Raw genomic sequence first — 15351 nt, 5'->3', positions numbered from 1 at the left:
AACTCCCCCAGCAAGTCTCCTGAGGGGGCACCTTCCAGCACCCCACTGAAAGACTGCAAGAACACTGAATACTCAGAACTTATTTTCAGTGCATAAGCACAAACAATATATTACAGTATTTACATTTATATTTAACATTTATATGTTGTAGCAAACCTTGCAGTAGCGGCAGGCAGAGCACAGACACAGAGAGGGGAATTAGTGCCGGGTTTATTTACATTATTTACAAAAAAAAAAAAAATAGAAAAGGGTAACCTCAAGTAAAGGTGTGAAAGGAGTACAGGGAGTGTCAATAGTGGGCTGGTGGTCCCTCTTCCCAGCTGCGAAGGGTCATGAGGAGAGAGTTGTGCAGCATCACGGCGGATCTCCGAAAAGGGGAAAGCATCCACAGAGGGAGCAGGGACACTGGGCAGCTGGGGAGCGTTGTCACCCTCATCGGCAGCATCTGCTGTAAATGGATAAAGAGACACAAAGTTAGCCATTTTTTCAACAGGAGACCACTCATCTTGCTCCTCACGGCATGCCCTTTTATATTCTGCCGCTGTCTCCTGGATGGTAGAGAGCCGGTCCTGCAATTAGTAATCACCAACCGTGTGGTTTGGACCGCAGTGCCTTTCAGCCACGTGCTGATCCTGTCCAAAACACTAGGAGTGCTGAAAGGGAACTGTCCTTTCAGCACCCCAGCGGTAGTCGCATGAGGAGCGTTCTTCCTGTTTTGGGCGCGTACCTCAAATCCGACGTCATAACGTATATATTTAATATTCATGTTTACATTTAATATTTACACTGAAACTTAAAACTATTATTTTTCACTATTGAAAAGTGTCAAAATGTCTTCAAGTGTTCAAAAAAATGTCAGCGAGTAAAGATAATTAATCTTTTTACATTTCGTGTCCTATATGTGTGCGCTGTGATTAAATTGTAGTTGTAATTAAAAAGTTTTATACTATATAATAATTTACAGTATAAAACTGCTGTTCTGAATATATAGTAGGCAGATGCAAAAGCTCAAGTATGCAGATATGCATCAGTGACACAAGTTCAAGTGAAACAAATTACAAAAAAAAAATTGTCAAATTTGACTTGATGGGTTTTCCTTATAATCCAGAGCTTTGCTGACTGGATGAACTCATGCTGCAAATTGGTCCTGAAATGTATTATTTAAAAGCAAATCACAAGCGTAGTGCAGTGATTACATGCATCTGAAGAAGTAAATCTAGATTTATTAGGCAAATGTTTTACCATACAATCAAAAGAGCACCCCCTTCAGGCTAGAAGTGTAACACACAGGTTATTATATGAGCTCAGGATCTGGGTCAATATTGAGTTATGTGAGGTGTTAATATTCAGACTGATATGAATGTGATAAACGTATCAAATCAGGACTTCTTAATTGCATTGCAGTCCTAGACAACCCTTTAATTAACACGCCGGAAATCTCCTTATTTCTTCATTTTCAGTCAGATATTCTCCTGTTCTGAGAGAAAGAAGTAGATGTCTGTGGAGTGATAGTATGTGCCTCAGAAGGGAAGCTATAAAGTAATAACAGGATACTGAATTGTATTTTTTGACACGGCATGCCTTTTTATTAAAAGGGAATAGGAATGTGTGGGGGTATTAAAAAACAACAATAATTCCATCCTAGTGTGTGTGTGTGTGTGTGTGTGTGTCTGTAAACATGAAGTGCTGCATCATGAGATGGTCGACAATCGTGATAACGGAGCTCAAGAACGCTAATGATCACAGAGTCTGGTTTTATCTCACTACACTCAATAATGCATTTCACACACACACCCACACACACACACACACACACACGGGTGTTTTGGCGGTTCTGTGTGTCCGTGTGTTACTGCAAGCAATCCTTAACTTCGGCGCCCAAATCTGTGAAAATGTGAAAAGTTTTTGACTCCACACTGTCAAAATTTTCCACATTTTCCTCTTATTGTAGGATCTTCAGGAGCTGCAGAGCATGAGGAGGCATGACAAAGCTAGCGAGGAGGCGAGGAAGGAATGAGGAAAATTGAGGAAATGAGAAGTAAGAGAGACAAATGAAAGGGAGGAAAAAAATCTTCTCACCTGTGCTGAGAGACGCTCCAGACTGTCATGAAAAAAGATGAGGAGCAGTGTGACGGCCATGCAGATGGCACTCAGCCATGGCCGAACACATATACGGCCTACTGAGAAGTCATTTTCAGTCTTGTATTAAAATTATGCCTAAGAGTTTCCTTGTAGGGTATTTTCTTTCACTTCTACAGTGTGTACACCTCACCACTAACCCCAACTTTAATTCCAATATCTGAAATAAAGCCTTTTGGGTCTTTGATTAACTTGAAATAGAATCTTGCTTTTTGCAGCTATTCATACGAGCCTGCCAAATGTTGGCACAAGATCAGAACTGTCACAGATTCCTGTTTTTACACGATCCCATTTCCCCAAAAATTTGGGATAGTATGGAAAACGCAAAACAAACAAACAAAGAAACAAAAAGAGTCATTTGAAAATTCAGTTCACCCTGTACTATACTGAAAACACATTATTAACACATTATTTGATGTTTTACATTTCAAATCTGATGACTGTAACACACTCCAAGAAAGTTGGGACGGTCGACTGTTTACCACTGTGTAACATCACCTTTTCTTTTAATAACACCTTTTGGGTGATGAAGACACCAGTTGGTCGCGTTTAGCAAGCGGATTAGGCGTGATTTCACACAAACTTAAGATACCAGTAACGCACAAGAGAGCACTTCCCACAGAGTGAAACTCACACAACGTTGAGTTCCCTTTGAAAAGGAACACTATTCCACTATGCTACTGTCCATCTCAGATGAGACCAAGCCCAGAGAAGTGGGCGGAGCTTCTGGACAGTGTTGATGTATGCTTTGCATAGTAAACCCTGTGGATGCAGCGGCGAATGGTGTCGACTGGCAACGGTTTACCAAAGTATTCCCGAGCCCATGTCAGGATCTCCATTACAGACTCGTGGATCTCCTATTCCTCAGACAGTGACGTCTGAGGGATCGGAGATCACGCATATTCCAAAGTGGTTTTTGGCCTTGCCCTTTACTTACCAAGATTTGACCGGATGAAATGCCCAAAATCCTACCGATTTGTCTTTGGGGAAAGTGTTGGATTATTCTCTGACTCTTCTGTTGGCAGATTGTCGAGCCTCGACCCAGCCTTGCTCTTGAAGGTCTAGACCTTTTTTTGGAGGCTCCTTATATACGATGATTAGACACCTGTTTCACATCAACTTCTTATGTCAACTTCTCACATCACTATTAATCCTAAATTGCTCCCGTTTCAATTTCAAAATAAACATTTACCTTCAAAAAACTATGCAATTGATTAGGTAAAACATCAAATACTGTGTCTTTATAAGTTTTTTTTATTTAAATCCAAGTCAAAGAACATTTACAAATCACTCCTCTTTGTTTTTATTAGCATGCCCCAACGTTTTCGGAATTGGGGTTGTAAGTACACTTGGTCCCCAGAAAGAGCTAAATACATCAACACGCACTAAATAATTTAGAGTATCTTTCTCCTTTAAGCAGAATTCTAACTCATTCTCATTCTAACACACTCTCTCTGGGGCCTGTAAACGAGAGCAGCGGGTCTCTCTCGGTCTCTGCTGAGACCTCACAGTCTATTTACACACCCGCACACAGCCACGCTGTTTTCATCCTCTTCTCTCGACAGTTTAGCGTGACTTCAAATCAGCGAGCGGCTGATATTAATTTGGACGTCTTCATCGTCATCGTCGTCATCAAAAATTTACCGAAATTCTAAAGATACAGTAGCACCGAAACATTAGCCATAATAAGCCTCATATATAAATGCGCACCCTTTTGGTTTTGTCGATCAGTCTGTGCACGAATGTGTATGAAGTGTGTGAAAGTAACCTGACCCCCGCCTCTTTCCTTTTCACCTGCAGATACACTCGATTGCCTTCCTGCCCAGGAGAATTCTGGTTATTTGAGATCGAGTCCGCCAATCACGAAGAGAGCTTTTCAGCAGGAAGCAGGATTTCCAGGTGAGAAATGGCTGGAAGGGGGAGTGGTGTGGGAGTGGTGGAGATGCTGGTAGTGATGGTGGTGGAAGTTAACTAGTCAGTATAAATGCTGCGTTTCAATCGGGCGCTTTGTATGTATTACACCAGCTTGTATTTTACCCGACTAATATCCTGTTTTGAGTGCTATTCCCAACGGCATTCTGTGCTCGGCTGCTCCGGAATCAATCAGCAGTTTTCACCCAGACACACACACACACCAAATGAAAGATACTGATGTTGGCTCGTTTAGTGACACCAAATGGATTTTCCTTTATTTCCGTGCTTTTCAGCCTTTTTTTTTTTCACTTTTTGTCTCGTTCTAGAGAGTCGGCATTTGGTGTTTGCTTTGCTATGCTATGTTCCTATGTTTTGCTTTCATCAAGGACAAGTAGACCTTTCCTAATATTGGACTGACTAGCGGACGGGGGAAGCCTTTGAAACCGATTCCAGTCCATGTGGGGACATTTGGTACGTTGGAGATACACACTCACATGACTAACCGAAATAGACTAACAGACAGAGGCAGAGGAGAAAGATGTCCTGTCAGTGAACAGTATGGGGGGGGGATGTTTTTTTTTCTTTTTGAGTGGGTGTCTATGGGCGTGATCCTCCAAAGGCGGATGAAGAACAGGCTGATAGATGGATGACGCTCTCCATGATAAGCTTCAGTTTTCCCTGCTGTAGGGGAGATATAGAAAGCACAGATCTGTCACCCTCACTTCCCCCTCTTCCCTCCCCTCCCTCTTTTTCCCCCACATCTCAGTCATCTCCGTCGCTTTCCTGCACAACCTATAAGAAAGCGAGTGTCTCCCTGAAGCAGGCTCCAGATGCACTGCTGTTTACAACCATCTATAATTCACCTCTACAGTAAAGCCTAAAACAAGCCTACCGAGATCATAGCCCACGTTTTGTGTTCCCAATTGTTTGTTTGTTTTCCGTAGCGCCATAAGAGAAGAATTATCATTTATAATTCAGTCGGAATAACTAGACGTCAGAAGAGCTTTGCCGGTTATGTTGCATATGATCCATGGCAGAATGAAAAAGGGGGAATAAATAAATAAATAAATAAATAAATAAATAAATAAATAAATAAGAGAAGAAAGTGTAAATTAAGCTTTATAGATTCTCATACAACCTTCTAATCCCTCAACAGCAGTTGCTGAGTTAAAGGTCAGCCTCTCCTCCCTACAGCGCAGAAAACTCAACACCATGTTTAATAAAACATGAGACTAGTAACACATACGTCCTTAAGATATTTTCTGTTCTGGCAGATGCATGGTTACAGTGGTCAGGACCTCAGGCAACATCATGCACACAGTCACCTGTAATAACTAGTTTTATTCACTATCCATCTGTTTGTATCAGTGGTGCTTTCTGTACGACTGCCCAGAGTTCACAGGTTTCAGCAGACGCCATTGAATAGAAAGGCTCAATTCGACTACCTATCAGCAACTCGGCGTTACTGTCATGAAACCGTTATGAAATGTTCTATACATTGAATAGGAACGCTCTGGCACAAACATGACTCGAACGCTCTCCATGAGACATTCCTTACCAGTGTAATTTAACCACACCCACCTCTAGCATTACTCTATTCGAATAAGAATGATATAATATAATAAATCATTTGACATCCTTTTTTTTTTTTTTTTTTTTCAACATACTGCACATAAAGTTCGCGCACAAAGTTTGTGCTTTTCAGGGCATGTGATTAGACTTCCCAAGTTCACGAAGTGTCTCTTCTCTGCAAACACAATCAGGCTTGCAAGTCACGTCTCATCACGGTACGTTAATGCGAGTATTTTCAAGCTGTTAGGCTGTAAATTCTTCGGGCTATTGAGAATACGGAGACTTGTCGAGGTTTGAAAATATCTGCGTTCGTGTACTGCATTACCAACGCGACTTGCAAGCCCGATCGTGTCTGCAGAGAAGAGGAGACGTTTCCTGAGCCCGGCGAGGTTGTATTGATAGAAAATGATTGAATGTATACAGTAAATATACAGAAGTTGTTCAAACAGCGTAGTGGTAGAGGTGGGCTCGACCACCTCTTAAAATACGTTTAAAGTGTACGATCGATACGCTGCGTTGTAACGTACGCTTGTGGTAGAATTTCGGGTAACACTTGGGTAACAGGACGTCAATAGTAATGCACTGATACCTGAATTAATACTTCCTTAAATATGGACTAATGATGAGTTAAGACATGTACTAATCACGAACTAATGAAGAGCTAACCGTAACTACGACGTGCGTCTTACGAATTCAAAAAATGCTTGTTCAATGAACCATAAACAATTATTGCACATACACCTTTGGGACAGTCCTTAAGACACCAACAGTTTACAAGCGGTACGCAATTCAAGGTCACCGTTACAATAACAGTACACTAAAGAGACCTTTCTACTGATTCACCAGAAGAAAGACACTTAGGGTTCCTGCTCACCTGCGTGAGGCCTGCTGCAGGGAGGCATGAAGACTGCAGATGTGTCCAGAGCAATAAACTGCAACGTTTGTAATGTAAGACATCCAAGACGGCGCTACAGGGAGACAGGAAATCCTTCCTGTCCAGCTGATCATCCTTGTAGTGGAAAATTACATGTAACCGTGTGTGTGTGTCCCAGACGTGATCGAGAACTTGCAAACGTCTCGGTGGAAGAGTGGAGGAACATCTCACAGCAAGACCTGACCAATCTGGTGCAGTCCATGAGGATGAGATGCTCTGTAGTAGTTAAAGCAGCTGGAGAACACCAGATACTGACGGACGTTAACATACTTAAGGTGGCCCGAGCCAGTACTTCATACCATTCTGTATATTTATACTTACGAGCATTTGTGATGCTGTTGTTCCTAGATTTGCTCTTATTTGTTTACAGATCTTACTGACCAAAATCAATACAATCCCCGTTAAAAAAAAATCAATTTATTCCAAAGTATTAATTCCATACACGTTAGAGACACATTCCTGAAAGGGGTGGCCAGCAGGAACAATCCACATCCTGCATAACGTTTTTGTGAACGTTCGTTATAATTTACTCTGTAGTCTTTCCTGTCAGGAGTGATAAACATCCGTCTGGTATATACTGCCTTAAACGAGGATAAAACCATAACCAGCACGAGAGCCAATAAAATGTCAGTGTGAGAAATGAGAGAAAGGAAGAGTCGTTCCTCAAAGGTGGGATGACGGCGGGAGCACACGCTCTCGAGGTTGGGGCAGTGGGGAGTAGAGTCTACAAGAGAGAGATATTAATGTTTAGTGTCACATCACATTCAAGGATAATTCAGTTCGTGCTCAGATTCTAGGCCCTTGCCACCCAGCTTCGGGAAAAAATATCATTTTTTTTGACAGCTGAGCATTACTAAAGAGTGAAATGGTCCCTTACCATGATAGCACACAGATTTGTTGTCCAAATATATATATATAGCCAGATAATTTGTCGTACACAAAATCATACACAAATGTATTTTAGCAGAATGCACAGTTATCGGATGTGACATTATAATATCACACTAGCAAGAATGCAGTTCTTATAAGGAATATTGAATGTTGCCACCGCTGTGATGAAGCTGTAGGTCCGAGGCCGCAGGTAATCACAGCCGTGACGATATTCGCTATAACCGTACACATAACTGACATTTTATTTCAATGATATTTTTGCTCTGTGAACAGAACTCGATCCCGAAGGAGCCACACTCGCTGATAGCTACACCTATCGGATCGCTAGCTCGCAATGATTCCTGTTAAAGGTGCATGCGGTGAAATCGGCGCCCCTTCTTCCTTTTCGTCATCATCTGATGAGCTTTCGTATTTTAATTCGGATGTCATAGTAATGAAAAAAGGTATCGTTTGTCGTGTCCTCTGATGTCATGTCATAACTCTGACCGTCTCTCTCTTTCTCTCTTTTCTACACACACACACACACTCCCGCATACATTTTTACACAGACTACTTTTCACTGCAGAGCAATAATTATGCATTCACTGCAGCTGCTTGAGATGCAGCTAATCACATTAGCAAATCTTATGGCTACAGGATTTAGGAAGAAATGTAGCAACTTTACTAATGAGCCAGAAGGCCTTAAGGAACACAGAGGAAAGTGGATGTGCACTGGCACACTACTCTGCCTCATCTATTCTCTCTCTCGCTCTCACACTCTCTCACACACACACACACACACGCACTGTTGACTCTGACTGTCCTTCATTATGTCCGTGCAGTGCTGACCTGCTTTAATGCCTCTGAACACATGCCATCTGTAAACTCAAGGTTTCGTGGCATATTTTAATTAATTACTGGTATAAGTTGAATTTTTTTTTTAAAGCCACTCAGTAGATGACCAACCCGAACCCCGATACAAAGCCCCAGCCAACGTTTGGGGAAAAAAAAAAAAAAAAAAACTATCCCAAGATGAGATCCACTGGAGCGTACCATGGAAATGAGTTTTCCCTCACCAGCATCTTACTGTAACTAGGAAAGTGCTCACAAATCGTTCTTGCGTGTACGACCGTTCAGCGAAACCGTCCCGACTGTTCCTCGTCTAAACTCGTTACAAACCGACGACTCTTTTTAAGAGCCACACGCTGAATTTCGGAGTACAAAAACGTTACAAAAGCCTAACCTTGTTAACCCCCTGCCTTGAAAAATATCAATCAATCAATCAATCAATCAATAAATAAATAAATAAATAATCGCCCCCACCGACGCAATCTGTGCTCATTCATGCTTCTTAAATAACAGGATTATATACGAATGGCTGTAAACGTGTGCGTGGTGTGTCTAAAACAACTTTAAAGAAGATCAATCACATCACTTCAGGAGGTCTGAGATGGATTATTGCCTGATGTTACATGAGTGTAAGTGCATTAATCTTCGCAAGCCACGTTGAATCAATCTCACTACGGAAAATGTCGGCTTAGCAAGTGAGAATCTCCTGAATGAAGGAAAAGTTTTCTAATGTTCCTCATTGTGATCAGACAAATAATTTCCAGACGTACAGACGCATTTCAGGCACATTTTGTATTATTATATTATTGGGAGATTATTTTGGTTCTTTCTACAAATGAGTTCCAAAAATCTGTTAAAAATTGCTGAAGAATTTTTTTTTAAACATTCTAAAGAGACGTATTAGTCGAATTAAAGTATGATAAAGACAGTTTTACTTCCTAAGATATATTTCTTTGCCATGCTGCTCATTTGGGAGTTTGTGGCTTATTGTCTATCCTCAGAAATCTTGTAAAAAATGACTTTGGGTAAGTGAATTGAGGCAGCTGGGTGGTTTATCATTTAATGTTCTAGGAGTGCAACATCTGCCACATTTGCATTTTTAAACAACACGGAGATCTTTTTTTTCGACTTCGTGTTGGTGCACGTGAAGGGACGAACGGTTCATGCATGCGACTTGTTTGCAGCACCTTCTATACTATGAGTATCGACATCCCATCACAAGCGTATGCTGTATTACTGTACATATCAAACGTTCACTCGAACACGCTGTGTGTCACGTTCTGAACCGATTCTTTTTAACCAATGTACTGTATCCACTGCCACTACGCTGTTTGATTAAGACGAATTCACTATATTAAATCATTCGACCTCTTTTTTAAACACATTAAGCATAACCCACTGTATAAGGTTTGTGCTTTTGGTGAAATATGATTAGACTTACCAGGCTCGGGAAACTCCTCCTCTTCTTCTCCTGGGTTGTTCACACTGATGATAGATAGATAGGGTTAACGTCATTCCCCAACCATATCTCATGCCAAATTCTTTAGAAATCAAGTAACAGTATACACCTGTGAGCCATAACGTTAAACACACTGACAGGAGAAGTGAATAACATTGATTATCCCATTACAATGGCACCTGTCAAGGTATGGGATATATTAGGCAGCAAGTGAACAGTCGGTCATCAGAGTCGATGTGTTGGAAGCACGATCCGAGCGACTTTGATTGATAAGGGCCAGATTAGACGACTGGATCAGAACGTCTCCAAAATGGCAGGTCTTGTGGGGTGTATGCAGTGGTTAGTACCTGACAAAAGTGGTCCAAGGAAGGACAACCGGTGAAGATTGGGTCATGGGTGCGTGGAGAGAAGGCTAGCCCGTCTGGTCCAATCCCACAGATTAAAATTTAATGCTGGCTATGATGGAAAGGAGTCAGAACACACAGTGCAGACCGATCAGAGCGCCAAGCTGACCCCTGTCCACCCCGAAAGCTCCTACAATGGGCATGTGAGCATAAGAACTGGACCATGAGCAATGGAAGAAGACGGCCTGGCCTGATGAATCATATTTTCTTTTACATCATGTGGACGGCCAGGTGCGTGTTCATCTGGGGAAGACGTTCATCCCAGGATGCACTGTGGGAAGAAGGCAAGCTGGTGGAGGCGGTGTGATGCTCTGGGGAATGTTCTGCTGGGAAACCTTGGGACCTGGCATTCATGTGGATGTTACTTTGACATGTACCACCTACCTAAACATTGTTGCAGACCAAGTACACCGCTTCATAGCAACGGTATTCCCTAACGACAGTGGCCTCTTTCAGCAGGATAACGCTCCCTGACACAAGGTGTTCAAGGTGTTGACTCAGCCTCCAAATCCCCCATATCTCAATCCGATCCAGCGTCTGTGGGATGTTCTGGACAAACAAGTCCGATCCACGGAGACCCCACCTCGCAACTTACAGGACTTAAAGGATCTGCTGCTAACGTCTCGGTGCCAGACTCCACAGGTCTTGTAGAGTCCATGCCTCGATGGATCCGAGCTGTTTTGGTGGCACAAGGGCGACCTACACAATATTAATCATGTGGATTTAATGTTATGGCTGATCTGTGTATGCTGTTTGCTGTGTTATTTATCTGAACGAAGCTGTAACAAAAACTAAACTGTAGCTGTAACAAAAACTGACTCGTCCTAAGTTTTCATAGGTGTCACAGAAGTGTCATTCCAGTTCATTGCTGATCGTGGTCTTATATATGATCCATAACATGAACTTCCATCCATCCATCCATCTTCTATAACGCTTATCCTTTTCAGGGTCACGGGGAAACCTGGAGCCTATCCCAGGGAGCATCGGGCACAAGGCGGGGTACACCCTGGACAGGGTGCCAATCCATCACAGGGCACAATAACATGAACTTATTATATTAGAATTATCATAAACCTGACAGATATAATTCATCCTCAGTATCGACCGTTCCTCGTGTTTTTAGCATGGGGAACTCATTAAGAAATAATGAAGTCTGTCAGTAAATCATCAAATCGATCAATATTCACTGTAAACACGCTCCAGTCTAATATTTACACCAGGACCAAGCTGAGCCAATCCAGACAGCCACGCTAAACTCAGCCGAGCCGAGTCTGAGGAACACCTACATTACCGGAGCCGTGATGTGATCAATATACCGAGTGGCACTGCATTGTGTTTCACTCAGATGAGTCCATATTCGCTGCAAATTGTTTTGACCTCTATTAAACACATCTTGTAATTCTATGGCGAGTGAGCTTGAGCAATTACGTCCTCCTGACGCCTGAACGATTGTTCAGTTCATTTCCACATCCTTTAAAGGAATTGTATATCATGCAGCACAGCTCTTGAAACTGTGGAACTCACTATCTATTTGGGACACTTATATGTCCTCCAACATAAGTATTTAAACAGCTGCTTGTACATTTTAATGTAATTGTGTGTGTGTGTGTGTGTGTGTGTGTGTGTGTGTGTCATTGAAGCTGATTGCATGAGAGTGTAGGAGTAGAAATGTTTTTAAATTAGGCTTGTCTCGTTCCTCTCGCTCTCCTCCCTAGCATAATGTATCTGCTATAAGCATAATTTAAGTGACAGGCCTGATAGCAGCTTTAGATCATGTTCCTACTAGGGGCGAAACCTAAATCATAACATCAGAACCTCCTAGATAATTGCAAATTACATCTAGCCCTTGACATGGCATCTGTTTTCCGTTCTCTGTCGCCTAGCAGAATGCGGCACAGGGCGAACGGCAGCTCTGTTTTCTCTTCTCTAACAGAAAAATTCAGGGAACAATGCTGTTCCCGATGTTTAGGGTCCTGACACAACTGTAATATAATTTCAGTCTTCACACAGTTGCTGTAATGTTGAGTGTGATTTGACTTTGTTAACCAGTTCGATTGTTATGGCATGAATAGGACTTATAGTAGAAAGTCACTTTGTTTCATAAATCCAGTCAAGTGCAGTCTTTTAAGCATAAGAAATGAAACCTGAGAGACAAACGGCCTTGGGCAGACCAAAAAAAAAAAAAAAACCCACCTATAAAAATGTCCATATACTATTCAAAAACCGATTCCATTATTTGTTCTATTATCTGTGCTTGTTCTCCTGTCAAGTCGCTAGACTGGAAGGATTAATCGTCTTTCTAGCACCTTTGTTAACATCGTCTAGGAATATAACTTCTCTACCTTTTGCGCTTTTAGTCCAGCGAGACGAGTCTGGTTACGGAAGGGAAGGAAGGAATCAAAGGAGGATGGGATAGACACAGCAGGACGGAAGACAAGAGATGAGAAGAGAGAGGGTTTTGCGAAGCATTCTTTGTATCTCTTTCATACAGGAAGAGACAGCTTCGTAGAAAATTCTATTTACAGTACTGTACATAAACAAATGGAGATAAAACGTGTGTGATCTATCAGAGAAGGTTTTACAAAGCTCCCCGAAACAAACCGAAATGATATATAGCCACTGCACAAGGTCAGGTGAGGGCTGACGCTCTGTTTGCCAGCTGTGAGGTGCTTTTACCTGGCTTCCAAATGCAGGCTGGAGTCATGCCCACTCCGAACGCCCTCCATCTCTGTACGCTAAAGTCCCCAGTGCCTGTTTATCAGCCATTGCACAGCATCGTGGAGCGCCACAGCAGCATGACATGGGTCGATTAATCCAGCTCCAGCTCCATCACTGCCAGCTCACAGCCATATCCCAAAGCACACTAATATATATGATAATAATCATAATACCACGCCACAGCCAGATGCAGTAATGTCATTTCCTCTCTCTCTCTCACCGACCAAGCAATATTCCCACCCTGATTTTGTCAGCCAGCGATTTCTAAGCACGCGCCGCGTCCCGCTGCCTCGTGAGATTTCAGGCTCTTTAATGCTATTTGCACATTACACATGTACTCCTAATATCGCTTATACTCAACATTAGAGATTAACCCATAGTTCTTCTCACACCCTGTCCGATCACGCAAAAACGCCAACTGTGTTGCGTTTGCCTCGGCCGCCTTCGTGTGCTTTACCGCGTTGGTGGCCCAGTGACCAGTTTTTCATTCATCACATTTTCCCTCTCCATTTAATGACGTCCCCACTGAACCCAAACAACCTTGTTCTGAAATATTAATGGCTACCTGCTAGGAGCTCTAGCAGCCCTGAGCAAATAGAGCATGCTGGGAAAACAGGCTGTAGTTATGTGGCGGTGAAATAAACAAGCGACAAACAAACCTGACTGACTTTCTGTGTAACTTCACAGCAATCTCTAAAGCTGTGTTGAGCCCCGTTGCTGGAGAAAACGAGAGGCGTTTGGGCGAGGAGAGGGGAAAAAATATGAAAGAATGCGCCTGGGCCATTCCGCGCCACACTCCTATCTATTCACTGTTGATTTGTTTTATTGCAGACTCACATCGTTTGAGAATCAACTCTACAAGTCCGACCTCACGTTCAAAAGTATTTGCTGGTCTAGAAAATCCAGACAAATTCAAACACTAACTATAACAGGAACGCAAGCTTAGTGTTAGTACTCGATAACGGTCGAAAATAGTGCATAAGTATGCAATTTGAGACACAATGCTGGTTTAGTTTAGTGGAGTTAAACGTTTTGGAACCTCTGCCATACACCCGAACTGTGCAACAACCTCACAGAAATGAATCTGGGGCAGATGCATCGTTTATTCCGTTTTAAATCAGCTTCAGTCTGCTCCTGGTATAATAGGAGGAGAGAGACAAAGGCAATACTGAGACGTTTGTGAGTGGTGGATGGGAGAGCTGCCTGTCTGGCAGTCAATGATGTGTGATTGACAGCCCTCAGCACATGATGCTCACACACTGATGCTCTTAAGCAGCTCTGATGGTTCTAGTGGCTGCACAAAGCCTCAGAGAGAGACAGAGAGCACATCCCTCATTAAACTACTCAGCAGGAGATGAGGGTGTACACAAACAAACAAATCAAACACACTAAACCCAACGTCAAGAGAGTTTAAACTGCCATTAAAGGCTTATGCAGTTCAAATGAAGCACTTGCTGTATTTTTTCCACAAGATTTAAAGCTGCTGGATGTAAGGTTTTGAAATTTTGCTGGTTCTCTTGACAATCTGGTTGCAAGTCGATTGTCACATTTTTAGGTCCTAGTAAAGGAGCCTTGTGTTTTCAGTCAAAGCTTGCCTTTTAGCTGTCGCCAGCCCTTGTGATTGTCTGATCCAGCAGAAGCGCCTGCGCATTAGCTTATAATAAAGAGCACATGACCGACAGCATGAAGTAGTTACCTAATGTTAGCTAGCTAGCTAGCTCTGTTTAAAGGAGAGCAGGTTGTGTCGCTGTCTCGTATCACATTGAGCGGGTGGATATAGAGGTGTTCTGAAACTGCATGTACCTCCGAGGACAATTTATTTATTGAGGAAAATGATCCGATATTACATATCTGTGAGTAGCAAAAGTTTTCATTTTAAGGTGAAATTAGAGTCGCAGATCTTCAATCAGAAAATTCTAAAGGGTTCGCAAACTTTCACTCACCACTGTATTAGATTTACACCAAATTACACGAATGCATTCCCCTTCTTAAAGTACTGGAACAACAAGGCTAGTGCTGTTGTTTTCGCTATACACTGAAGACATCTAGGTTTCAGATGGACATGAGACGATAGACCTGAATTTCAGCTTCCATTTCCTCATATTTACATCTCGCTGTGTTAAACAACTTAGAACATGACATTTTGTATCAGACCACCCAATTGTAAGGTGAGCAAAAGTACAGGAACAGATGGTCTTCCAGTAAATTAAAGTAAATAACGCTTGCGTATCTTTTGCTTGCAATTACTGCATCGAGCCTGTGACTCATTGACGTCTGAAACTGTTGGTTTCTTCTTTTGTGTTGCTTTTCCAGGCTTCTTTCAGGTGTTGTTTGTTTGGGTTTGGGAGGTTTCACCCTTCAGTCTCCTCTTCAGCAGGGGAAATGCTGCTCGGTCAACCGGGTTAAGGTCTGCTGATTGATTAACTTGGCCAGTCTAAAACCTTCATAAAGTCTTTTGTTGAGGTGGAAGTGTGTTTTAGATCGTTGTCTTA

General features: G+C 42.3%; 1 protein-coding gene across 3 annotated transcripts in view; it reads left to right on the top strand.

Annotated features, from left to right (window-relative positions):
- The window catches only part of chrm2a (cholinergic receptor, muscarinic 2a), a 207159-nt gene that overhangs the window by 162009 nt on the left and 29799 nt on the right, over positions 1-15351 (top strand). For 2 of the 3 annotated variants that reach the window (XM_053641682.1, XM_053641680.1), the window contains exon 2: positions 3940-4038. The gene's annotated coding sequence lies outside the window, so the exon portion shown is untranslated. Of the gene's footprint in view, positions 1-3825; positions 4039-15351 lie in introns of those variants that run through there. The other variant, XM_053641681.1, reaches the window with a different exon arrangement.

The sequence above is a fragment of the Ictalurus furcatus genome, chromosome 14 (assembly GCF_023375685.1).
Source record: "Ictalurus furcatus strain D&B chromosome 14, Billie_1.0, whole genome shotgun sequence".
Lineage (NCBI taxonomy): Eukaryota > Metazoa > Chordata > Actinopteri > Siluriformes > Ictaluridae > Ictalurus > Ictalurus furcatus.
Note: the sequence above shows the minus strand (reverse complement) of the source record. Positions and strands in the feature narration are given on the sequence as shown.